Source organism: Lagenorhynchus albirostris, chromosome 14, assembly GCF_949774975.1.
Source record: "Lagenorhynchus albirostris chromosome 14, mLagAlb1.1, whole genome shotgun sequence".
Classification (NCBI taxonomy): Eukaryota; Metazoa; Chordata; class Mammalia; order Artiodactyla; family Delphinidae; genus Lagenorhynchus; species Lagenorhynchus albirostris.
The window spans coordinates 42,310,503-42,322,499 of NC_083108.1; positions in this window are offsets into that span (position 1 = coordinate 42,310,503).

Sequence of the window (11,997 nt, forward strand, 5' to 3'; positions counted from 1 at the left end):
CCCAAATTTCAGAAGGGTAAATATGGGTGAATGCACATTTAAAAATTTTTTACTTATGCCATGGATTAGGGTCAACATCTTTTGGCTTTGTTTAGTCTGATTAGGCAATTGCTTATTTGTGGGAATATTTTTATAAGGTAATAAAGAGTGTGAATGGAGGAATTTTCCAAATGAGCCTCATGTTCACTTCAACAATGTGTTTCTTTAGGAAATTTTTCTTTGGTTCTTGTGGTTGGTTGGAGATAAACTTGACCAGATGGAATCTACTTACAAAATCTATTTTGAATCCATCTAGTTCCCTCCTTCTCTGGGCATCCACACTCACCAGATTCCTGGCATCTCTTAGGCAGCCTAGGCAATGGGCCTAGGACTGAGCTCCTGTTCCGTTCTCACCTCTCACCCAATCCTCCTCTCACTCAGCAACCTGACTGCTATTTTTGAAAGAATCGTGGCTTCCAATGTACTTGGAACAGAATCAAAACTGCCTGTTGTGGCTTCCAGGGAACTGCCTGGTCCATTCCCTGTGTTCCTCTCCAGCCACTTCACACACTCCTTCCTTCTCACATGCACCTTCTTTTGTTCTTCAAAAACCACCGGCTCTTTCCTGCCTCAGGTCTTCACTCGGTTTCTCTCCTGCCTGGTTGGCTGCTTCTCATTCATCAGTTGGTAGCTTATGAGACCTTCTCAGAGGGGTCCTTTCTTCCTACTCCCTAACGTGGGCACTGTTGTCCCCATTATTTTATCTGTCATCCCCATCTGCTGCCTGTATAGGGCTTAGTACCATGTGTCCGTTGTTATTTCTTAGTTGGAGTGCTTATATTGCCTTTCTCCACTTGACTGTGCCCTCTATCCGGGAGGTATCATGTCTATTTCATTTAGTAGCTTATTCCCAGCAATTTGCAGGGTGAATAAATGAATATATCTTTAAAAATTTTGTGCAAGTATATCTGCTGGATCAAAGGGCACATGTAGTACAGTTTTTAATAGGTCGTCATCCCAGAAGGCTATACCAGTTTACATTCCCACTGATAGTGTACGAAATTGTCCTTCCTCCCTCCCCTCCCCCAGGCATAATGTTTATTATAGGTAATTCTTTTCTGCTTCTTATATGAGAAAATAGTACTTATATAAAAATATATTTTAGTTCTACTAAGAGATTTAAATGTTCATTTAAATGCTAATAATTTATCAGATTATAATAAATGGAAATAAAGTTAAGATTCTGAGCATAGCAACCTAAGAAACTGGACCCAGAACTAAGTAAATTCTGGATCTTGGTTAGATCCAAAAGACCTAGCATCCCTCCTGGATCTAACCTCATCCTGGCCTTTTCACCATCTCAGGTGATATAATAATAAGATTTGAGAGAGAGGAACCAAGATGGCAGAGTAGAAGGACGTGCTCTCACTCCCTCTTGCAAGAACACCAGAATCACAACTGCCTGCTGGACAATCATCGACAGGAAGACACTGGAACTCACCAAAAAAGACCCAACATCCAAAGACAAAGGAGAAGCCAAAATGAGACAGTAGGAGGGGCGCAATCACAGTAAAATCAAATCCCATAAGTGCTGGGTGGCTGACTCACAGACTGGAGAACACTTATATCACAGAAGTCCACCCACTGGAGTGAAGGTTCTGAGTCCCAGGTCAGGCTTCCCAACCTGGGGGTCTGGCAACGGGAGGAGGAATTCCTAGAGAATCAGACTTTGAAGCCCAGTGGGAATTGATTGCAGGACTTTGAAAGGACTGGGGGAAACAGAGACTCCACTCGTGGAGGGCACACACATAAAGTACTGTGTGCATTGGGACCCAGGGAAAGGAGCAGTTACCTCAGGGGAGACTGAACCAGATCTACCTGCTAGTGTTGGAGGGTCTCCTGCAGAGGTGGGGGGTGGCTGTGGCTCACCATGGGGATAAGGACACTGGCAGCAGAAGTTCTGGGAATTACTCCTTGGCATGAGCCCTCCCAGAGCCTGTCATTAGACCCACCAAAGAGCCCAGGTAGGCACCAGTGTTGGGTTGCCTCAGGCCAAACAACCAACAGGGAGGGAACCCAGCCCCACCCATCAACAGTCACGTGCATTAAAGTTATACTGAGCTCTGCCCACCAGAGCAACAGTCAGCTCTACCCATCACCAGTCCCTCCCATCAGGAAACTTCCACAAGCCTCTTAGATAGACTCATGCACCAGAGAGCAGACAGCAGAAGCAAGAAATACTACAATCCTGCAGCCTGTGGAACAAAAACCACATTCACAGAAAGATAGACAAGATGAAAAGGCAGAGGGCTATGTACCAGATGAAGGAACAAGATAAAACCCCAGAAGAACAACTAAGTGAAGTGGAGACAGGCAACCTTCCAAAAAAAAATTCAGAATAATGATAGTGAAGATGATCCAGGATCTTGGAAAAAGAATGGAGAGAAAGACTGAGAAGATGCAAGAAATGTTTAACAAAACCTAGAAGAATTAAAGAACAAACAAACAGAGATGAACAATACAATAACTGAAATGAAAAATACACTACAAGGGATCAATAGCAGAATAACTGAGGGAGAAGAACGGATAAGTGACCTGGAAGACAGAATGGTGGAATTCACTGCTGCACAACAGAATAAAAAAAAAAAAGAATGAAAAGAAATGAAGACAGCCTAAGAGACCTCTGGCACAACATTAAACACAACAACATTTGCATTATAGGGGTCCCAGAAGGAGAAGAGAGAGAGAAAGGATCAGAGAAAATATTTAAGAGATTATAGTTGAAGACTTCCCTAACATGTGAAAGGAAATAGCCACCCAAGTCCAGGAAGTGCAGCGAATTCCATACAGGATAAACCCAAGGAGAAACACGCCGAGACACATAGTAATCAAATTGGCAAAAATTAAAGACAAAGAAAAATTATTAAAAGCAACAAGGAAAAAATGACAAATAACATAAAAGGGAACTCCCATAAGGTTAACAGCTGATTTCTCAGCATAAACTCTACAAGCCAGAAGGGAGTGGCATGATATACTTAAAGTGATGGCATGATAAACTTAAAGTGATGCAAGTACTAAACCAAGAGTACTCCACCCAGCAAGGATCTCATTCAGATTCGACGGAGAAATCAAAAGCAAAGGCTAAGAGAATTCAGCACCACCAAACCAGCTCTACAACAAATGCTAATGGAACTTCTCTAAGTGAGAATCAAAAGAGAGGAAAAGGACCTACAAAAACAAACCCAAAACAATTAAGAAAATGGTCATAGGAACATACATATCAATAATTACCTAAACGTGAATGGATGAAATGGTCCAACCAAAAGACACAGGCTCGCTGAATGGATACAAAAACAAGACCCATATATATGCTGTCTACAAGAGACCCACTTCAGACATGGGGACACATACAGACTGAAGGTGAGGGGATGGAAAAAGATATTCCACGCAAATGGAAATCAAAAGAAAGCTGGAGTAGATATACTCATATCAGATAAAATAGACTTTAAAATAAAGAATGTTACAAGAGACAAGGAAGGACACTGCATAATGATCAAGGGATCAATCCAAGAAGAATAAATAACAATTATAAATATATATGCACCCAACATAGGAGCACCTCAATACATAAGGCAACTGCTAACAGCTATAAAAGAGGAAATCGACAGTAACACAATAATAGTGGGGGACTTTAACACCTCACTTACACCAATGGACAGATCATCCAAAATGAAAATAAAGAAGGAAACAGAATCTTTAAATGACACAATAGACCAGATAGATTTAATTGATATTTATTGGACATTCCATCTAAAAACAGCAGATTACACTTTCTTCTCAAGTGTGCACAGAACATTCTCCAGGATAGATCACATCTTGGGTCACAAGTCAAGCCTCAGTAAATTTAAGAAAATGGAAATCATATCAAGCATCTTTTCTGACCACAACGCTATGAGATTAGAAATCAATTACAGGGGAAAAAAGTAAGAAACACAAACACATGGAGGCTAAACAATACGTTACTAAATAAGCAAGAGATCTCTGAAGAAATCAAAGAGGAAATCAAAAAATACCTAGAGACAAATGACAATGAAATCACGACGATCCAAAACATATGGGATGTAGTAAAAGCAGTTCTAAGAGGGAAGTTTATAGCTATACAAGCCTACCTCAAGAAACAAAAAAATCTCAAATAAAAAATCTAACCTTACACCTAAAGGAACTAGAGAAAGAAGAAAAAACAAAACCCAAAGTTAGCAGAAGGAAAGAAATCATAAAGATTAGAGCAGAAATAAATGAAATAGAAACAAAGAAAACAATAGCAAAGATCAATAAAACTAATAGCTGGTTCTTTGAGAAGATAAACAAAATTGATAAACCATTAGCCAGACTCATGAAGAAAAAGAGGGAGAGGACTCAAATCAATAAAATTAGAAATGAAAAAGGAGAAGTTTCAACAGACACCACAGAAATACAAAGCATCCTAAGAGACTACTACAAGCAACTTTATGCCAATAAAATGGACAACCTGGAAGAAATGGACAAATTCTTAGAAAGGTATAACCTTCCAAGACTGAACCAGGAAGAAAAAGAAAATATGAACAGACCAATCACAAGTAATGAAATTGAAACTGTGACTAAAAATCTTCCAACAAACAAAAGTCCAGGACCAGATGGCTTCACAGGTGAATTCTATCAAACATTTAGAGAAGAGCTAATACCCATCCTTCTCAAACTCTTCCAAAAATTGCAGAGGAAGGAACACTCCGAAACTCATTCTATGAGGCCACCATCACTGTGATACCAAAACCAGACAAAGATACTACAAAAAAAAGAAAATTACAGACCAATATCACTGATGAATCTAGATGCAAAAATCCTCAACAAAATACTAGCAAACAGAATCCAACAACACATCAAAAGGATCATACACCATGACAAGTGGGATTTAACCCAGGAATGCAAGGATTCTTCAATATATGCAAATCAATCATTGTGATACACCATATTAACAAATTGTAGAAGAAAAACCATATAATCATCTGAATAGATGCAGAAAAAGCTTTTGACGAAACTCAACACCAATTTATGATAAAAACTCTCCAGAAAGTGGGCATAGAGGAAAGCTACCTCAACATAATAAAGACCATATATGACAAACCCACAGGAAACATCAATCTTAATGGTGAAAAATAGAAAGCATTTCCTCTAAGATCAGGAACAAGACAAGGATGTTCACTCTCACCACTATTATTCAACATAGTTTTGGAAGTCCTAGCCATGGCAATCAGAGAATAAAAAGAAATAAAAGGAATCCAAATTGGAAAAGAAGTAGTAAAACTGTCACTGTTGCAGGTGACGTACTATACATAGAGAATCCTAAAGATACTACCAGAAAACTACTAGAGCTAATCAATGAATTTGGTAAAGTTGCAGGATACAAAATTAATGCACAGAAATCTCTTGCATTCCTATACACTAATGATGAAAGATCTGAAAGAGAAATTAAGGAAACACTCCCATTTACCACTGCAACAAAAAGAATAAAATATCTGGGAATAAACCTACCTAGGGAGACAAAAGACCTGTATGCAGAAAACTATAAGACACTGATGAAAGAAATTAAAGATGATACCAACAGATGGAGAGATATACCATGGTCTTGGATTGGAAGAATCAATATTGTGAAAATGACTCTACTACCCAAAGCAATCTACAGATTCAATGCAATCCCTATGAAATTGCCAATGGCATTTTTTATGGAACTAGGACAAAAACTCTCAAAATTTGTATGGAAGCACAAAAGACCCCGAATAGCCAAAACAGTCTTTAGGGAAAAAAAACGGAGCTGGAGGAATCAGACTCCCTGACTTCAGACTATACTACAAAGCTACAGTAATTAAGACAATATGGTACTGGCACAAAAACAGAAACATAGATCAGTGGAAAAAGATAGAAAGCCCAGAGGTAAATTCATGCACCTATGGTCATCTCATCTATGACAAAAGAGGCAAGGATACACAATAGAGAAAAGACAGTAGAGATACACAATAGAGAAAAGACTTCAATAAGTGGTGCTGGGAAACTGGACACCTACTTGTAAAAGAATGAAATTAGAACACTCCCTAACACCATACAGCAAAATAAACTCAAAATGGATTCGAGACCTAAATGTAAGACCAGACACTATAAAACTCTTAGAGGAAAACATAGGAAGAACACTCTTTGACATAAATGACAGCAAGATCTTTTTTGATCCACCTCCTAGAGTAATGGAAATCAAAACAAAAATAAACAAATGGGACCTAATGAAACTTCAAAGCTTTTGCACAGCAAAGGAAACCATAAACAAGAGGAAAATACAACCCTCAGAATGGGAGAAAATATTTGCAAACGAATCAACGGACAAAGAACTAATCTCCAAAATATATAAACAGCTCATGCAGCTCAGTATTAAAGAAACAAACAACCCAATCCAAAAACTGCAGAAGTCCTAAATAGACATTTCCCCAAAGAAGACATACAAATGGCCAAGAAGCACATGAAAAGCTGCTCAACATCACTAATTATTAGAGAAATGCAAATCAAAACTACAATGAGGTATCACCTCACACCAGTTAGGATGGGCATCATCAGAAAATGTACAAACAACAAATGCTGGAGAGGGTGTGGAGAAAAGGGAACCCTCTTGCCCTGTTGGTGGGAATGTAAATTGATACAGCCACTATGGAGAACAGTATGGAGGTTCCTTAAAAAACTAAAAATAGAATTACCATATGATCCAACAATCCCACTACTGGGCATATACCCAGAGAAAACCAGAATTCAAAAAGACACATGCACCCCAATGTTCATTGCAGCTCTATTTACAATAGCCAGGTCATGTAAGCAACCTAAATGCCCATCAACAGATGAATGGATAAAGAAGATGTGGTACATATATACAATGGAATATTACTCAGTCATAAAAAGGAATGAAACTGAATCATTTGTTGGGACGTGGGTGGATCTAGAGACTGTCATACAGAGTGAAGTAAGTCAGAAAGAGACAAACAAATATCGTATATTAATGCATGTATGTGGAACCTAGAAAAATGGTACAGTTGAGCCGTTTTGCAGGGCAGAATTTGAGACACAGATGTAGAGAACAAACGTATGGATAACAAGGGGTGAAAACCGCGGGGGCAGGGTGGGGATGGTGGTGTGCTGAATTGGGCGATTGGGATTGACATGGATACACTCATGTATATAAAATTTATGACTAACAAGAACCTGCTGTATAAAACAAAACAAAACAATACAAAACAAAAGAAACTAATACTAAACTTTCTCTGGGTTATTTGCCTGGAAATATGTTAATATAAATGTTTCAGAATTACATGAAATTCCTAAAAATCTTATATGTTCTGGTATAATGTTATAAGTCATAATTCTATTATTACTTTATAATGTATATCTCAGAAATAACTAAATTTCCTTGTCAATTGCATTATTATGAACTTTCATCAAATCTTTAACCGTGGTCACTTTTAAGTCTTTTGTCATTTACAGACAGTTCTGGGTGTACTCTGATGATTTTGCAAAAGTGTTCCTATAAAAGGGTTTCATCTTCAAGGAATTCATGGAAAAGACTGACAAGTACAGGTTTCTGGTAACTGACTGCACTGCTGAACTGAATGAATAAGCATTTTCAGAACTCTAATGGAAAACTGATGAATTCATAAAAGTGCTAACAAAAGATCAAGGTGAAAAAAAATTAATTACATGGGACTGAGTGAACTGACGAGGATGATTATAATTTTTGTGACTTTCTGTTTGAATTAAAAAAATGTTTAAAACAAAGACTCATTACGTTGGTTAATAAATGACATGTCAAACTTGAAAACAGTGAAAAACATTTTTTAAAAAGATTTGAAAAGATAAGACAATCAAATATGCAAAGTCAAATATTAATTTCCTATACTCTGTAGTTCTTGTTACATCCCTTTATTTGTATATATATATTCCTTTTGATGATAAAGAGGTGTGCTGAATTTCACAGGAGTCCTTGAATATTTTTAAGTATCATGGGAGCCATGACTTATGTTTTCCTAGTAGTCAAATTGTACCAGTATTATTATAGGTAATTCCTAAGGAAAGAAAACAAAACTTTTTATAATTTTAAAAATTTAAATCTCAACCCATCACTCCACCCGTGGGAAGAAAACCACACACCATGAGGCGTGGCTGCCAGTGGAATGGATACACTGCATCGTACACAGCAGCATCTATGCTCCCTGGTCTGCCTTAGACACCAATCTGTAGATGGGATCTGCAAACAGCATGGAACATTTTAAAAAATGATCTCCAAGGATTACAGGAGTATTTGTTGTTAAGAACTAGTTCTAGCATGGAAAGGAAGGATGCTTCTGAAAAATGAGCCGTCTGTCATTCTTTATTCTTCTGGGTCAAAGACTGATGTGTTTAATCTTTTCTACCAAAGACTCATGTGTTATTGGCTTTTTACATGAGGCATCATACGCTGATACTTTTATGATTAGTAAGTTGCAAGTAAGTTTCAAACCTGTAAAACTTGCGCAACTTATTGTCTTGGGCATTTTACCATTGGGGTCCTGACTAGGAGCTACAAAGCCTCCTGAAAAGATTAATGAGAGGAAACAAATTTCAAGTGTATTTTCTTGCTTTTGTTTTTCAGGGGCACAGTAACTCCTGTATCATGTGGATCTGTTTTGTATTCACATAGTACTTAGGAAGGCACTGAACTTCCCATTCAAACATATGAACGTGTTTCTTCTACAGTTTTGGACATGTCTAGTTGGCCTTCCTTTGAATAAACACCCTTATTCTATTTGCTGACATTAAGAAAACGATCAGAATCCATTACCTACCTGAATAGGGAATAAATCCATGTCTTACAGCAAAATGTAGCTTATAGAATTTTGTTCTATATTATTTCACATTAACTTTTTTGAACATCATTTCAATTTACTTTTCTTTATTGAAACTTCTGAACATTCCTATGGATTCATTTAGGCTGAACGTTTCTCAAAGCACATCTTTACAGTATGATTTTATTTTTTTGATCCAGTGCCGGCACAGCTGCAGCATATTTGGTCTTTTTCTGGAAGGATACACCTAAAGAGAGATTAAAGGTAGAGAAAACTCCACCTCTAGTCTCCCTCGTTCGCACAGCATGTGCATGAGTCGGTTTGGGCTTGGTTTTTGATGTCTTAGACACACGGCTAATTTTATGGATGTTTGCGCATGTTGATTAACTCGTTCAACATGCTGACTTAATGTTAATCTTCAATTCTCCACGTGAAGTCAGGATTGACAAATTCTCAAGACACCTTTTTATTCCTTTAGACTTTGAAGTGATGCAGTTTATACTAATTTGGGTAAGTCAGCCTGAGTTTTAGGGAAGCATTTTGAGCTTATGAAATTTATCTCCAGTTACTCCAAGTTTCACTATATGAAGCTCCTCAGTGGTCAGTGGTTCTGTTGAGGCTTTCCATTTTGGGGGCTACATTTTGATCATTTATATTTTGCAAGGAAATTATCCATATCTTCTAGAGTTTTCAAATTTATTATCACACATTTGCATGTAGCACTTTTCTTAGAAATTTTAAGGTGGATTTTTATATAATAAATCAGTAACTTTTTTACCCTAGTAATAAGAGTCTAGAAAGTGAAATGAGAAAAATAATTCATATAGTATCATACAGACTATATATACATATATAAAATAGAATTCTACTGAGCCATAAAAATGAAGGAAAATTTGCCGTTTGCAACAACATGGATGGACTTGGGGTTATTTTTTTTCAATAAATTTATTTATTTTTTATTTTTTTGGCTGTATTGGGTCTCTGTAGCTGTGTGAGGGCTTTCTCTAGTTGCGGCGAGTGGGGGCAACTCTTCCTTGCGGTGCGCAAGCTTCTCATTGTGGTGGCTTCTCTTATTGCAGAGCATGGGCACTAGGTGTGCAGCCTCAGTAGTTGTGGTGCACGGGCTTAGTTGCTCCATAGTATGTGGGGTGTTCCTGGACCAGGGTTCCAACCCGTGTCCCCTGCATTGGTGGGCGGATTCTTTACCACTGTACCAGCAGGGAAGCCCGGACTTGGGGTATCATGCAAAATGAAATAAGTCAGACAGAGAAGACAAATACTGTATGATATCACCTATATGTGGAATCTAAACACTACAACAAACTAGTGAACATAATGAAACAGACTCACACTTGTGGTTACCAGTGGAGAGAGGGAAGTGGGGAGGGGCAACAGAAGGGTAGGGGATTAAGAGGTACAAACTACTAGGTATAAAATAAGCTAAAAGGATATATTGTACAACGCAGGGAATAGAGCCAATATTTTATAATAACTATAAATGGAGTATAACCTTTAAAAACCGTGAATTACTACTGTACATTGGTAACATATAATATTGTACATCAACTATACTTCAATTAAAAAATATATATGTATTAGATATTAAATTGGCTAATTAGCAATACCCTTCAATGTCAAAAGACAAAGCAGTTTGCTTGTGAAGCTGCCTCCAGCTGTGCTCAATTGGTCACAGACTGTCACAGGAAGAGGTGGGCTGGGAGGTGCAGAACTGAAAGCAGAATCAGCCCAATTCCTTCCCTTCATCAAGGTTTACTCTCCACAAATTTAGCACCACAGAGGCACTGAAAAGACACATGTGAAATACAAATCTGAGCGTTTGCTTTCCTTGCTTAAATCCTTCAGTGTCTCCTCAACTGCTGTAAAATAAACTGCCAGCCCTTTACCGTGGACACAGGGTTTTCCATGATTTGTTCCAATGGACGTCTAGGTCTCATGGCCACCATTTCCCACATGTACTTGATGCTCTTTATGCCTGTGTCACACCAGGCTGCACACTGCTGGTGGTTGCCCCACCCCCATTCCACCACCTTGTGATCACCACCTTGCTACATGCTTCCCTAACAATGAGCTGAGGATTCATCCTCTCCAGATACCATCTCTGATCTCCCAAACTAGCCTGTGCTCTGGGTCTGCATGTCCATACGTAGCACATAGGTAGAGATTTCTTAAAGATTATCCTGAAATGTTTGCTTAAGAGTTGATCCCTCTTACTAGTCTGTAGCATCCTGAAGGGTGGGACTGTGTCTGGTTCCTCTTTGTAGCCCCAGTGCCTCGCCTGTTCATGCCAGATACTCAATAAATATTTTTGAAATGAAATGAAGTCAGTGGATTGAAAGTGTGAACAAAATGTGGGTTAGGAATCATGCCGCTGAGTGGTCCATTGAAAGAACAGATCTGGGAATCCTGGGAGAAAATCTAAGATCAGGGTCAGAGTTACCAGGTCAGACTGTAAGATGTGGGCATCTTTCGGTATCTGGAAAAGTTCTTGTTGTGCTAGCACTCAGAAATCCAAGTCAGGTCTAAGGGAGAAGCAGTCAGAATAAAAGTCAAGAGTTTGGCATTTAGGACTCATATGAGAAAAACAACAACGACAAAAATGGGAATGGAGTACAAATTAGGAACAAGAGGGCTTCCCTGGTGGCGCAGTGGTTGAGAGTCCGCCTGCCGATGCAGGGGACACGGGTTCGTGCCCCGGTCTGGGAAGATCCCACATGCCGCAGAGCGGCTGGACCCGTGAGCCATGGTCGTTGAGCCTGCGCGTCCGGAGCCTGTGCTCCGCAGCGGGAGAGGCTACAACAGTGAGAGGCCCTCGTACAGCAAAAAAAAAAAAAAAAAAAAAAAAAAAAGGAACAAGAATCAGAACAGGCAACTAGTCAGTTTAACAAGCTCCAAACCAGGAAATGACTGTCTATCCTAGAACAAGTATTATCTCTGCTCTGTCTTGTGCAGGCTTCCTGGTGAGGTTAGAGATCAGGTTGGGCCAGTGTGACTGGTTCCAGAGTGTGGCGGGCTCCTTGGGGCTAGTGAGCACAGCACTGGCTCCTGCTTGCCTTTCAGGGTGCACCCCTCTTCCAATATGCTGTCTGGATGCAGCTTGCTCTCTCCATTC